The sequence below is a fragment of the Trichosurus vulpecula genome, chromosome 2 (genome assembly GCF_011100635.1).
Source record: "Trichosurus vulpecula isolate mTriVul1 chromosome 2, mTriVul1.pri, whole genome shotgun sequence".
Taxonomy (NCBI): domain Eukaryota; kingdom Metazoa; phylum Chordata; class Mammalia; order Diprotodontia; family Phalangeridae; genus Trichosurus; species Trichosurus vulpecula.
In genome coordinates, this window is record NC_050574.1 from 384,187,141 (window position 1) to 384,201,818 (window position 14,678).

General features: G+C 38.4%; 1 pseudogene; it reads right to left on the minus strand.

The window, feature by feature from the left end:
- Nucleotides 1-11,468: 11,468 nt before the first annotated feature.
- LOC118839877 lies at nt 11,469-12,033 on the minus strand (annotated as a pseudogene).
- Nucleotides 12,034-14,678: the final 2,645 nt, after the last annotated feature.

Sequence of the window (14,678 nt, forward strand, 5' to 3'; positions counted from 1 at the left end):
AGTGAGAGGGAAAAATAAGGATGATCCCTAGGTTGTGAACCTGAGTGCCTGGAAGAATAGTGTTATCTTGAACAGAAATAGACAAGTTTTACATATGTTGAGTTTGAGATACCTATGGGACATCTAGGAAAAGACGTCCCCCAGACAGATGGAGATGAAGGATTGAGGTCTGGTTGAGAGAAGAGGACTAGCATGCCTTTCAGGTTTAATGCTAGCTCTGTTTCTTACACCAGCCTTTTCTTTTGATTCCTCCAGTTGTCAGTGGTCTCCCCATCCTATTCCTATCACTAACCTGTTGAAAGGGCTTTATATTTATTTTGTATTCACTGTAGAAATAAAGGTAATAAGATAAGTTCAAACCTTATCTCTGACACATTGTCTGCGTGATGTTGAGCATCCTCTGAGTGTCCCAGCAAACTCTCTTAAGACTGAGAGTTTCTGATCTATTTTAGTGCTGGTATTTTCCCACATTGATTAAATCACAAGTTGAGGAGCAAACTTATACACAAACAGACACATTCTACTCAGGGGAGAGTGTACTTAGAAAAGTAAATAATAGATACATAGCCATAGAAAAAGATATATCTATATCTGTATAGATCTCAATACACCCATCGCATTCATACATAGAGAATCCTAAAAAGTCTCAGTGCAGTGTTATTTTCATATCTACATGTTTTTATATCTATGCACCTATCTACCTACCTACTTATCTATCTATTTAGCAGACAGGTGGCACAGGGGAAAGAACACTGGGCCTAGTGTCAGGAAGACCTGAGTTCAAATGTGACCTTAGACACTCACCCTGAGGAACTCACTTAACCTCTTTTTGCCTCATCTGTAAAGTGAGGATAACAGTAGCACCAACCTCCCAGGCTTGTAGTGAGGATCAAATGAGGTGATAAAGTGCTTAGCACAGCACCTGGAACATGGTAAGCACCACACAAATGTTAGTTATTTGTTATTATTATCTATTGACCTATCTTTCTATCTATTATTCCTCTGTTTCATTTTTGTCTTTGTATCCCCAGACTGGCACAAGTACCTGGCACAAAGTAGGGGTTTAATAAATTATTATTGAATTGAGATCTACATATAACACAGCAATATACAGAGGGCAAAACCTATTAGACTAATCAGAATGTGTTTAAATATAGTATGGTGAGAATTGAAAAATATTTTAAATTTAATTTTAAAATAATTTGCAACTAAATTTAAATAAAGCCAAAATGGTATTTCCCTTGTAATTTAACTTCCCCTTGCTATTGACTGGGGGTAGACAAGGTATTCAAAGCTAACTACAGCATATGATAAAGAGTAATAATAGCTAAAACCACTAGTGACATAGATATTTTCTTTGGTAATCAGGTGCTGAGCTTAGTACTGGGAAGTTTCGTCACACACTGACCACATCCTTGAGCAAATGCTGTATGTGCGTGTATGTGTGTGTAGAGGCAGACAACTTATTTTCTTCATATCACAGCACATTGAAAGTTGCCAGGTAAAAATGAGAAGGAAATAAAATGTCACTGGCCAGGAATTCCAAGGTGACAGAGTGCCGTCATGGTACTTCTTGAAGTATAACTGTGTCTAAGTAACACTTCAGTTCCTTACTGCCCATTGATACTGAGAACCCTCTGCATAATAGTCATTTGCAATAAGAACTTTTGTGTCAATTATTAACCTTAATCCTGGTATGAGTGCAGGTTCATTCAGTTATATTTTGGTGATATATCATTATATATATATATATGTACATATCTATATACATAATATATTATAACTATATTTTATAGTTGTATTCAGTTACATATTGGGGAAGTCAGCTTTTCCTTTTCCTCTTCATTAGTGCAAATGAACACTATAAACAAACCTTTTATAAAAGAGGCTAGAAGAATTAGATGACAGTTAACTTAAATATTCTGTTACTCCATTCCCACAAACTGGATTTATATGTTTTAGAAATTGTAATTTTTGTCATGTTTCTGGGAAGCTGGGACCCATTCTGAGTTTTATACTCCATGTGACAATAGTACTTCATGTATTAGGCAAGGTGAGATAATATTTTTAGGATCACATATGTGTACCTAGATAAAAGATTCTCCTTTGCTATTTTTTTCTTGAATTTGAAGGTCTGTAGAATGAATCCTTTCCTAAGCAAAGTGGGGCAATTAGAACTTTCTTCTGGGGCATTAAAATTGAGAGGGTGAAAAAAATGATAACACTCTGTTTGCAGTTTAGAAGCTATTATACAAATTCTCTCTCCTGCTCAACTGAATTTGTCTTAATTACTTGTATTATTTTCACATCAACATCTCAAAAGTTGATTTGAAGGAATTATTTTATGCTGCTTCATCAGGTATGAAAATTTCTAGTTATGACTCGTTTGTCTATTGGAATGTCATATATTAGAATTTTCTGTTAATGTAAACTTTACCTACTACTTTTTGAGTTAATTGTAATAAAGGTATGCACAGTTAAAATGTTAAATCATAGCAATCTTGTGGTAGCACTGGGTTTGGAGGGACAAAGATTATAGTATATGCAATAATATATTTTATTGTTATATATTAATGATGTACAGAATATATAATATTATAGCAACATAATATTTATTATAGTTAATCTTTGTCCCTACAAACCCAACTACACACATGCGCGCGCGCACACACACACACACACACACACACACCCCAACGTCTGTTTTATAAGGACTTGTTCACCCCTTTTTTTCAATGGGCAGGTTTCTTATACAACCTTTCAACTTAAATGTAGTCTAAAAATTTTAGATGATCTGATCTTTTTCAAGTTTGACATTGATTTTTCTGATGATTGAATAAAAAATGGAAAAAACTCTCTTCCTGTCTAAGAAAAGCTATTCTGGAAAAAGGAAACATTCATAACTCTTTGACTATATTATATTAGTTCCCCCTCCCCAACACAAAACACAGACACAGACACACACACACCATTTTTTTTAGTTAAAAAACCCACAGGAAGTCATATCTATCAAAAAGGATACTCTGCTTTTCTCCAGTGTTTATGTGAAAAAAGTATGGAGAAAGCAGGTCAACTTAATAGTATATTTATAATTGAGAGACAGTACATCTTCAAAGTCATTATAGAGTAATATTCTATGTAAAAATGCACAAATCATAAAGTATGTTAACATTGTGCAATTATGGCCTAAATTCTCAGGATCATAGATGGAGATTTGAAAGTGACCTCAGGGGGTACCTAGTAGTTCCACACCATGTTTTTTTGCAAATCAGGAAAATGAAACCAAGGGATATTAAGTGACTTGACTAAGGTCACACAGCTAATAAGTCTCATATTTGATGTTCAAAATTCACTCTGGCCCCACACACAATGAACAAATCTAGTTCTGAGAGATCCAGACCACTGAAAAGAAAGTTCGCTGTTATCCTTGAACTCCTTGGCTCTAACTACTCCCATCTAGGAGCTACAGAGAAAATTACATAATGCTTAGATTTTGGCTAATGTATTGGGTCACTCTCAGAAGGGAAAACAGAAAGGTAATGAATGTACCATGTAGATGAGGTTACATGGGACAATTATTCATTTCCTCTAAACAAAACATATGCTTAACACACATAAGACTGGAGAGAAATGCTTAAACAAGAAGTACTAGTAACATAAATAGTTATGTTATTCTCTCCTGGGAGACTGATACTTAAAATATCAGGCATGATGGGGGCGGAGCCAAGATGGCCGCATGAAGGCAGCCTCTTACCGGAGCTCTCTCACAAGGTCTGTCAGATTCCCATAAAAAAGTGAATTTGAGCAGATTTGAGAGAGTCAGAAACCGCGAGCAGTCTGCGTGGGGCAAATTTCCGAGCCGGGAGAGTTTGAAAGGCCGGAGGAACGAACCTGCAAGCTCGGAGAGTGCTCGGTGCGGAGCTGCTCCAGACCAAGGCGGAAGCGGCTGGCCGGGAAATCCACGTGGGAGACGGGCTGGGAGAAAGCTGGGCGCCCGAAACCGGCAGAGATCCCCAGGCCTCCCAACACAGGACGGCAGTCTCTGGGAGCGACGAGAGGCAGCGCAACACCACCAGCCGCGAAAACACCCAGCCCTGACGTTTGCAAAACCCAGGAACTCGGCTTCTTGAACTTCCGGAAGACTCAATGGCCAGGTAACCGGCTCTAACCCCTCCCCCCCTCACCCAGAGAATTCCTCAGGAAAAAAAAAAGAGAACTGAAACAGAGGAGAGAGTAGCGGGGCTTCACAGGACAAATACTAGAAGCTCATTAGTCCCAGAGGGGAAGAGTCGGCAGGGGGCCAAGCCAGGAGCCCAGACGTAATCTTGCTCCCCCAGGGGAAGCGCCAGTCATCAGCTCAAACAACAAACAGCTGAGACCATTGCTGAAAAGCAAGTGCTGGAGAGCACCCACAGGGAGTGAGACACCAGGGAGCCAGACCCCTCCCCCACACCTCAGGAAACTGAAGGTTATAATTCTAGACTCACAACCCCCAGAATAAGAAAGCTGGGACAGAAAGCCCTGAGATCCACAGATAGAAATTCGTTGTAAAGCCAGCAAAAGGCAAACCAACATGAAGAAGAACACAAAAAAACCGAGGACAATAGATTTTTTTTATGGAGACAGGCAGGATCAAAATATCGACATAGAAGAAGATAGCAATGACACGGTAGATACATCAGATACCTCAAAAGCTAATATGATCTGGTCTCCAGCCCAAAAAGCACTGCTGGAAGAGCTAAAAGAGGATTTTAAAAACCAAATTAGGGAGGTAAAAGAAAACATGGAAAAAATGGAAAAGTCCCTAAAGAATAAGATTGGCGAAATGGCTATGGAGATTCAGAATCTAGAGAGAGAAAAGGACACCCTGAGAGGTGAAATCAACCAATTGAAAATGGAGGCTCAAAAGCAAAATGTAAACACTAACTCATTTAAAATTAGACTTGAGCAAGTAGAAGCTAATGAATCTATGAGGCATCAAGAAGTAATAAAACAAAACGTAAAGAATGAAAAAATAGAAAAAAATGTGAAATATCTGATTGGCAAAACTACTGACCTGGAAAATAGATCCAGGAGAGACAATTTGAGAGTTATTGGTCTACCAGAAATCCACGATGAAAAAAGGAGCCTTGACAGTATCTTCGAAGAAATTATCAAAGACAACTGCCCAGAGGTCCTAGAACCAGAGGGCAAAATAGTCATTGAAAGAATTCACCGATCACCCCCTGAAAGAGATCCCAAACTGAAAACACCAAGAAATATTATAGCCAAATTTCAGAGCTATAAACTCAAGGAGAAAATACTGCAAGCAGCCAAAAAGAAGCAATTCAAATATCGTGGAACTACAGTCAGGATCACGCAGGATCTCTCAGCTTCCACATTAAAAGACAGGAGAAATTGGAATATGATATTCCGAAGGGCAAAGGAGCTGGGACTACAACCAAGGATCAACTACCCAGCAAAACTAAGCATAATTTTCCAGGCAAGGCGATGGACATTCAATGAAATAGGGGAATTCCAGACCTTCCTGATGAAAAGGCCAGAACTCAATGGAAAATTTGATCTCCAAATACAAACCTCAAGAGAGACATAAAAAGGTAACCAGGGGGAAAAACCCCACAAACTTCATTAACCAATAAGGTTAGGTTGTTTACATCTTTATGTGGGATTATATCATCTTATGTATGTTTTTTATGTATATATATATATATATATATATATATACATATACATATATAAGTCATTCTTGTGAATGGTACAACTATTGTGACAAATGAAAGGGATATACATAGGTTGTGAATGCCTGTATAAATTAACTGATGTAAAGATATAAAATATAAATAAGAGATATAAAGGGAGGGCTATGAGGGAAGTGGTAAGGAGGTTGTAGAAAAGGGTAAATTACACCAAAGGAAGTGGCAAAAAAAACCATATTATAGTAGAGGGAAAGAAGGGAGGGAGAAGAGCAGTATTTGAGCTTTACTGTCATCTGATCTAGTTCAAGAAGGGAATAACATACTCTGATAAGTTTAGAAATCTAACTTGTCCTACGGGAAGTGGGAGGGAAAGGGGGGAAAAAGGGAGGGGGGAGGGCAGAAGGAAGAGGAGAAGTAGCAAGTGGGGAACGGTAAGATAAGGGAGGGGAATAAAGAGGGAGGGTTAACTGAGGAAAGCGGCGGTCAAAAGCAAAACTTTGTTGGGGAGGAGAAGGGGAAAGGGAGAAATAAAAGCATAAACAGGGGGAATTAGGATGGAGAAAAAGACACAGATAGAAATCATAACCCTGAACGTGCAGGGGATGAACATTCTCACAAAACAGAAGCAGATAGCAGAATGGATTAAAAACCATAATCCTACAATATGCTGTTTACAAGAAACGCATCTGAAACAGGGGGATACACATAGGGTTAAGGTAAAAGGCTGGAGTAAAATATATTGTGCCTCAGCTAAAGTAAAAAAAGCAGGTGTAGCAATCCTAATCTCAAACAAAGCAAAAGTAAAGATAGATCTAATTAAAAGAGATAAGGAAGGACATTATATCCTGCTAAAAGGCACCATAAACAATGAAGCAATATCATTGCTTAACATATATGCACCAAGTGGTAAGGCATACAAATTCTTAGAGGAGAGGTTAAGGGAGTTACAGGAAGAAATAGACAGCAAAACTATAATATTGGGAGACCTCAACCTCCCCGTTTCTGAACTTGGTAAATCTAACCTCAAAATAAATAAGAAAAAAGTTAAGGAGGTAAACAGAATTTTAGAAAAGGCACATATGATAGACCTCTGGAGAAAACTGAATGGGGATAAAAAGGAATATACTTTCTTCTCAAAAGTACACGGCACATACTCAAAAATTGACCATGTACTAGGGCATAAAAACCTCACAATCCAGTGCAGAAAAGCAGAAGTAGTCAATGCATCCTTTTCAGATCATGATGCAATAAGAATCATTTTTAATAAAGTACCATGGAAAAATAAGCTAAAAACTAATTGGAAACTAAATAATTTAATTCTAAAGAGTGAGTGGGCCAAAGATCAAATCAGAGAAACAATTAATAATTTCATTCAAGAGAATGACAATAATGAAACAACATACCAAAACTTATGGGATGCAGCAAAAGCAGTTCTTAGGGGAAGTTTTATATCTCTAAATGCCTACATGAATAAAATAGCGAAAGAGGAGATCAATGATCTGGGCAGACAGCTGAAAAAGCTAGAAAAAGAGCAAATTGAAAACCCCCAATTAAATACCAAATTAGAAATACTGAAAATCAAAGGAGAAATTAATAAAATTGAAACCAAGAAAACTATTGAATTAATAAATAAAACAAAGAGCTGGTTTTATGAAAAAAACCAATAAAATTGACAAACCTTTGGCCAATTTGATTAAAAAAAAGAAAGAAGAAAATCAAATTACCAGTATCAAAAATGAAAAGGGTGAGGTCACCTCTAATGAAGAGGAAATCAAAACAATAATTAGGAATTATTTTGCCCAACTGTATGCCCATAAATTTGACAACCTTAGAGATATGGATGAATATCTACAAAAACATAAACTGCCCAGACTAACAGAGAAGGAAGTGAAATTTCTTAATGACCCCATATCAGAAAAAGAAATTGAGCAGGCCATCAACGAACTCCCTAGGAAAAAATCTCCAGGGCCAGATGGTTTCACATGTGAATTCTATCAAACATTTAAAGAACAACTAATTCCAATACTTTGTAGACTATTTGGGAAAATAGGTGAAGAAGGAGTCCTACCAAATTCTTTTTATGACACAAATATGGTACTAATACCCAAACCAGGTAGAGTTAAAACAGAGAAAGAAAATTATAGACCAATTTCTCTAATGAATATTGATGCAAAAATTTTAAATAAAATATTAGCAAAAAGATTGCAGCAACTCATTACGAGAATAATACACCATGACCAGGTAGGATTTATTCCAGGAATGCAAGGCTGGTTCAATATTAGGAAAACTATTAGCATAATTGACCATATCAACAACAAAACTAGCAGAAACCATATGATCATCTCAATAGACGCAGAAAAAGCCTTTGACAAGGTACAACACCCATTCCTATTAAAAACACTAGAAAGCATAGGAATAAGGGGAACCTTCCTCAAAATTATAAATAGCATCTACCTAAAACCATCAACAAGCATTATTTGTAATGGGGATAAACTAGATGCATTCCCAATAAGATCAGGGGTGAAACAAGGATGTCCATTATCACCCCTATTATTCAATTTGGTTCTAGAAACATTAGCCGTAGCAATAAGAGAAGAAAAAGAAATTGAAGGAATTAGAATAGGAAAAGAAGAAACTAAATTATCACTGTTTGCAGATGATATGATGATTTATCTAGAGAATCCTAGAGAATCAAGTAAAAAACTACTTGAAATAATAAACAACTTTAGCAAAGTTGCAGGATATAAAATAAACCCACATAAATCCTCAGCATTCCTATACATTACTGACAAAGCCCAACAGCAAGAGATAGAAAGAGAAATTCCATTCAAAGTTACTGAAGGCACTATAAAATATTTGGGAGTCTATCTGCCAAGACAAACCCAGGGCCTATATGAACATAACTATGAAACACTTTTCACGCGAATAATATCAGATCTAAATAAATGGAGAAATATCACTTGCTCATGGTTAGGCCGAGCTAATATAATAAAAATGACAATTCTACCTAAATTAATCTATCTATTCAGTGCCATACCAATCGAACTACCAAAAAATTTTTTTACCGAGCTGGAGAAAATAATAACAAAATTCATTTGGAAAAACAAGAGGTCTAGAGTATCTAGGATATTAATGAAAAGACATGCTAGAGATGGTGGTTTAGCCACACCAGATATTAAACTGTACTACACAGCAGCAATCATCAAAACTGCCTGGTACTGGTTAAGAAACAGGGGTGTGGATCAGTGGAATAGGATAGGTACACAAGTAGGTGAAATCAACAAGTTTAGCAATCTACTCTTTGATAAACCCAAAGAAGCCAGTTTCTGGGCTAATAATTCACTATTTCACAAAAACTGTTGGGAAAATTGGAAAATGGTAGGGAAAAAACTGGGCATAGACCAATATCTTACACCATATACCAAAATAAAGTCAAAATGGGTTCATGATTTAGGAGTAAAAGTTGATACTCTAAATAATTTGGGAAAGCAAGGAATAGTTTACTTATCAGATTTGTGGAAAAGTAAAGAATTCATGACCCAACAAGAGATAGAGAGCATTACAAAATGCAAAATGGATAATTTTGATTATGTCAAATTGAAATGTTTTTGTACAAAAAAAGCCAATGCAACAAGAATTAGGAGGGAAGCAGAAAATTCTGAGAAAATCTTTGCAACTAGTATCTCTGATAAAGGCCTCATCTCTAAAATATACAGGGAGCTAAGCCAAATATATAGGAATACAAGCCATTCCCCAATTGAGAAATGGTCAAAGGATATGAACAGGCAGTTTTCAGAGGAAGAAATTAAAGCTATCTACAGGCATATGAAAAAATGCTCTGGATCGCTGCTGATTAGAGAAATGCAAATCAAAACAACTCTTAGATACCACATCTCTCCTGTCAGATTGGCTAAAATAACAAATCAGGAGAATGATAAATGCTGGAAAGGATGTGGGGAAATTGGAACATTGTTGCATTGCTGGTGGAGTTGTGAGCTGATCCAGCCATTTTGGAGGGCGGTGCCCAAAGGGCTATAGAAATGTTCATACCCTTTGACCCAGTAATACCACTTCTAGGATTGTATCCCAAAGAAATCATGCAAGTGGGAAAAGGACCCATATGTACAAGAATATTTATAGCAGCTCTCTTTGCGGTAGCCAAGAATTGGAAAGCAAAGGGATGCCCATCAATTGGGGAATGGCTGAACAAGCTGTGGTATATGAAGGTGATAGAATACTATTGTGCCATAAGAAATGGGGATGAAGCAGACTTCATAACAACCTGGAAAAACCTACACGACATAATGCTGAGTGAGCGGAGCAGAGCCAGGAGAACGTTGTGCACAGCCACAGATATGTCGATTCCGTGAGGACCAACCCTGACATACTGCGCTTCTTTCAGCAACCTAAAGGGGCAAGGACAACTCCAGGGGACTCACGATGGAGAATGCTATCTTCATTCAGAGAAAGAACTGCGAAGTTTGAATACAGACTGAGGCACACTACATGCTCGCCTTTTCTGCTTCTCTTTTGTTTTTGTTTTTGGGGTTTTTTTTTGTTTGTTTTGTTTTTTTTTTTTTGGTTCTGTTTCTTCTTTCTCATGATTCATTCCATTGGTCAAAATTCTTCTCCACGACTTGACTAGAGCATAAATTAATTCAATGCGAAGTTATACATGACAGTTATATGAGACTTCATTGCCATCTTGGGGAGGGAGGGGGGAGGGAGGGGAGAAAAGCTGGAACTCAAAACTATGTAGAGCCGTGTGTGGTAAACTAAAAATAAATAAAACACCTTTAAAAAAAAATATCAGGCATGATACAGTTTGACGGTCTTCTGAATGAATCTTTTACATTTCCACCTTGGTTCTGCACTGTCCAACCGATTCCTTTCAGTTCCATGTCTTTTGGCAAAGGAGGCTAGAATTTGAGTTCATCCTTCTGCTAGTGGTTTACTTATCCTCCAAGAAGTATTATAGTAGATACAGGAAGCACATCCCAAAGTGTACCCAAAACAGACTGAGGAACCCAGGAATCATGACCTCACAAAGCTGCCTCCAAGTCTGGACACATCTGTCCAGGATCTATGTTCAGTCATTTATGAGTGGGGAAGCAAACACAAAAACAGAAAAGACAGCCAGGTTCTCTAATGACCAACATCAGCTCATCTAGTTGAGTTTCTGTTCTAGTGGCCATGTGTCAAGCCAATCAGTAAGTGAAAGATCTTTCCTGCCCATTGAATAGACCTCAGGTGGGGCCAACAAAGGGAGGCCTGATAGAGACAGGCCCACACCCTTTCACTAGCTAGGAGTGAGGCCTCAAGCTTATACCCTTTTGCTAGTTAGCAAACTAGTTTGCTAGAGGTGTGAAGCCCTCGGGGCCCTAAGTGGAGCTGTTAAGACCAGAGCCAAAGGTATGTGCACTGAGTTCTAGTCAACCAGTTGATGGCTAGGACTGTATAAAAAGAGAGCCCAGAACTGGGAGCAGCAGAGCAGAGAGCTGCAAGATTCAGAAGCAGATATCAAGAAGACATTGAGGCAGCAGACACAAAGGGAGAGCCAGCATCGAGACTTCAGAGCAGAGAGTGCTGAAGGAGAGAGAGTTGCGGAGATTAAGGAACTTGGAGTCAGCAGAGCTGCAGGAGAGAGTGCTGAGCAGAGAGTTAGGATTCATGAGTGATTATTTACAGGAAGGTCCTAGCCAGGGTGGGGAGGAGGAAGGTTACAGTATGGCTTGGCTCCTTGCTATAATACCTTGTTTATTTCTTAAGTGGAAAGTCATTTTATTAACTCTTTTAGGGGGAAAGCTGCTATAGCTATTCTTTATATAATTTTAGTTCTGACCAGTTGAACCAAAACCTCCTGCTCCATGTTTAGTGTCATCTAAGCCTTGGACTTCTTCAAGTTCTGGATAAAAAACCCGTTCACAAATCAGCTGTGCAATCTGGTCACCTTTTTTCACTTCAAATGTTTCTTTGCCGAAGTTAAATAGTACAACACCAACGTTTCTTCTGTAAACTTCATCTATGACACCAGCTCCCACATCTATGAAATGTTTTGCAGCCAATCCAGAGCATGGAGCAACTCTACCATAACACCTAGGAGGGAGAGAGATGTGAATGTCTGTTTTCACAAGGGCTTTCTCCATGGCTGGTATTGTATAATCATAGGCACTGTACAGGTCATAGCCTGCAGCCCACGTGACTCCTTGGAGGGGGCTGTGGCGTGCTCCGAGAGGTGAGTGAAGTGGAGGCACACAGGGCTCTCCTCCTCATGCTGCGCAGGCCAGGCCTGCTTGCTGGGGGAGACTGCGGCAGGGGTCCCTTCGGAGCAGGGCATGACTGCAGAGAGAGAACACAGGAGGAGAGGTGCGCAGGGTGGCAAATCACTCACTCAGTCCCATGGCCCATAATACTTTGTTATAATTTCCTTGTTGCTACATTGAGGTGGGCTTACTGTTTTTAGAATATTATTGCTACTATATCAAATTGGGAGCATTGGTCCTTGGATTTGATCCTCTGGAGTCTAAATAAATGTTATACTTCCTCTGCCTTATACCTAGAGAATTCCTTATACTTCTTGATTCCAAACCACTCAGGCATGTCCATGGCCCTCTCTAAGGTCATGAATTTTGCCTTACTACTATACCATATGGGAACAGTTGCATCCTAGAAAAAAGAGGATACTAGAGTGGGATCACTTTTTTTTCCAAAGGTAATCTGAGTTGGTGACTCTTCCAGCTCAAGTGCCAATAAGGGGACTGCTTTGTCATCTCAAAGGGTAGACTTTGCTCAGTGACGGGCCACAGGTGTTCCTGAAAGTTACCTGGGAAACTCAAGCACGTGGGTTAGAAGTTAGAGGATCTGTGCTCAAATCCCAGCCCTGCAACCCTACTACTGTTTAGGTGACCTTGGGAAAGTCATCTAACCTCTTTGTGGTCAAGTTTTCTTATCTATGACAGACAGAGGTGGACTATATCAACTGTGTCAAAGTCAAATAGAAACATGATAGCCACATATTGACAGAGAAAACCACATATTAATATTTTTATTTTATATTATATTTTTATTATTTTTAAATTATATTTTTATTTTGTTTTATTATATTTTCTTCATTTTGTTAAAATTTCCCAATTACATTTTAATCTGATTTAGAGTAGTGTTGTATAATAGGCACTTGTAGTCATTGTCTAACTGACCTTCTAATGTTCTTTCTAATTCTAATTGGGGCGACTGGGTGGTGCAGTGGACAGAGGGCCTTCAAGTCTAATACTTTTTAGAAACAAGGTAACTGAGACAAAGAGAAATTAACTGACTTGCTTAGAGTCACATAGTAAATATATGAGGCAAGATTTGGACCAAGGTCTTCCTGATTTAAAGTCTAGTGCCCTATCCACTACACTGTATGGGACAATGAGGACTATCTACTGTGGATGTAGATTCATGTTTCCACAAAAAGTCCAACAAAGCAAAAATAAATCAAACAATAAAAATTTACCTGAGAAGAACTTCTTCAGTAGTATATGAATGTGAGAGAAATATTTCCAGCAACCAAGAGCTTAGCTCTTTGTGACATGTGCTCTCTAAGCTTGAGCCCACCTTCCCCTTGGACTTTGTATGTATTTGTGGGAGAGTTGGTCACAGACTTGTGTTTGTACCAATTGTTATTACAGCTAAGTGGTACAGCGAATAGAGTACCACCCTGGAACTGGGAAGACCTGAGTTCAAGTCCAACATCAGACATTTACTAGTTGTGTGACCTTGGACAACTGCTATATGCCACAGTTTCCACATTTGTAAGATGGTGATAATCATAGAACCTACTTCCCAGGGTTGTTGTGAGGATCAAAAGAGATATTTTTAAAGTGCTTAGCACAGCACATGGCACAGAGCAGGTACTACACGAATGTTAACTACCACTTTAGTAAAAACTATTTAACTACTTTTCATCTTTCAAAAATTTCTCTGTTTTTTTACAATTATTTTTAAAAAATGTTGAGTTCCAAATTCTCTTCCTTCCCCCAACTCTTCCTCTATTCATTGGGAAGGCAATATAATGTCAATTATACATGTGAAATCATGAAAAGCACATTTCCATATCATTCATGTTACAAAAAAGCAAGAAAAATAAAGGGAGTGAAAAAATTATACTCACTCAATTGGAGTTCATCAATACTCTCTCTGGCCATGGAGAACAGTGCATTGTGGGATAAGGATTCTCTGAGCTTACATGTGCTCTGGGACTGGAATTCAATTTTTTGGATGATTTAACATGACTTATTAACAAAACTTATCTTGCAACTTATTAACCCACTTTTGTGGTTCAGTTACTTTTAGTCATGCCTGACTCTTCATGACCCCATTTGGGGTTTTCTTAGCAAAGATACTGGAGTGGTTTGCCATTTCCTTCTCCAGATCATTTTACAGATGAAGAAACTGAGGCAAACAGGGTTAAATAACTTGCTTGGGGTCACAGTGAGCAACCGTTGAGGCCAGATTTGAATTTCAGACTATGAGTCTTCCTGACTCCAGGCTCAGTACTCTATCCCCTGTGCCACCTGCCTGCCCACTAAAGCCACCAAATTTGTGTTTTCATCTTTATGACAGTTTCTGACTGTTTTATCCTTTGATTGTCATATAATTATATGTTTTCAGTACTGCTAGTCTTCTAAGTATTCTAGTTTTTAGCCTCTTCCTCAACCAAGTTAATTTAAGTGACTTTTTTTTTTTTTTTTGGTCAGGGCAGTTGGGGTTAAGTGACTTGCCCAAGGTCACACAGCTAGTACATGTGTCAAGTGTCTGAGGCCGGATTTGAACTCAGGTCCTTCTGACTCCAGGGCCGGTGCTCTACTGACTGCGCCACCTAGCTGCCCCTATTTAAGTGACTTTTTGATCAATTTTTGAGGTATGATCCAAAGCATTTTATTTTATAGTTTCTGTAATAGTTCTTTGTGATGGGTGAAGGAAGGATATGAAAAACTGTAA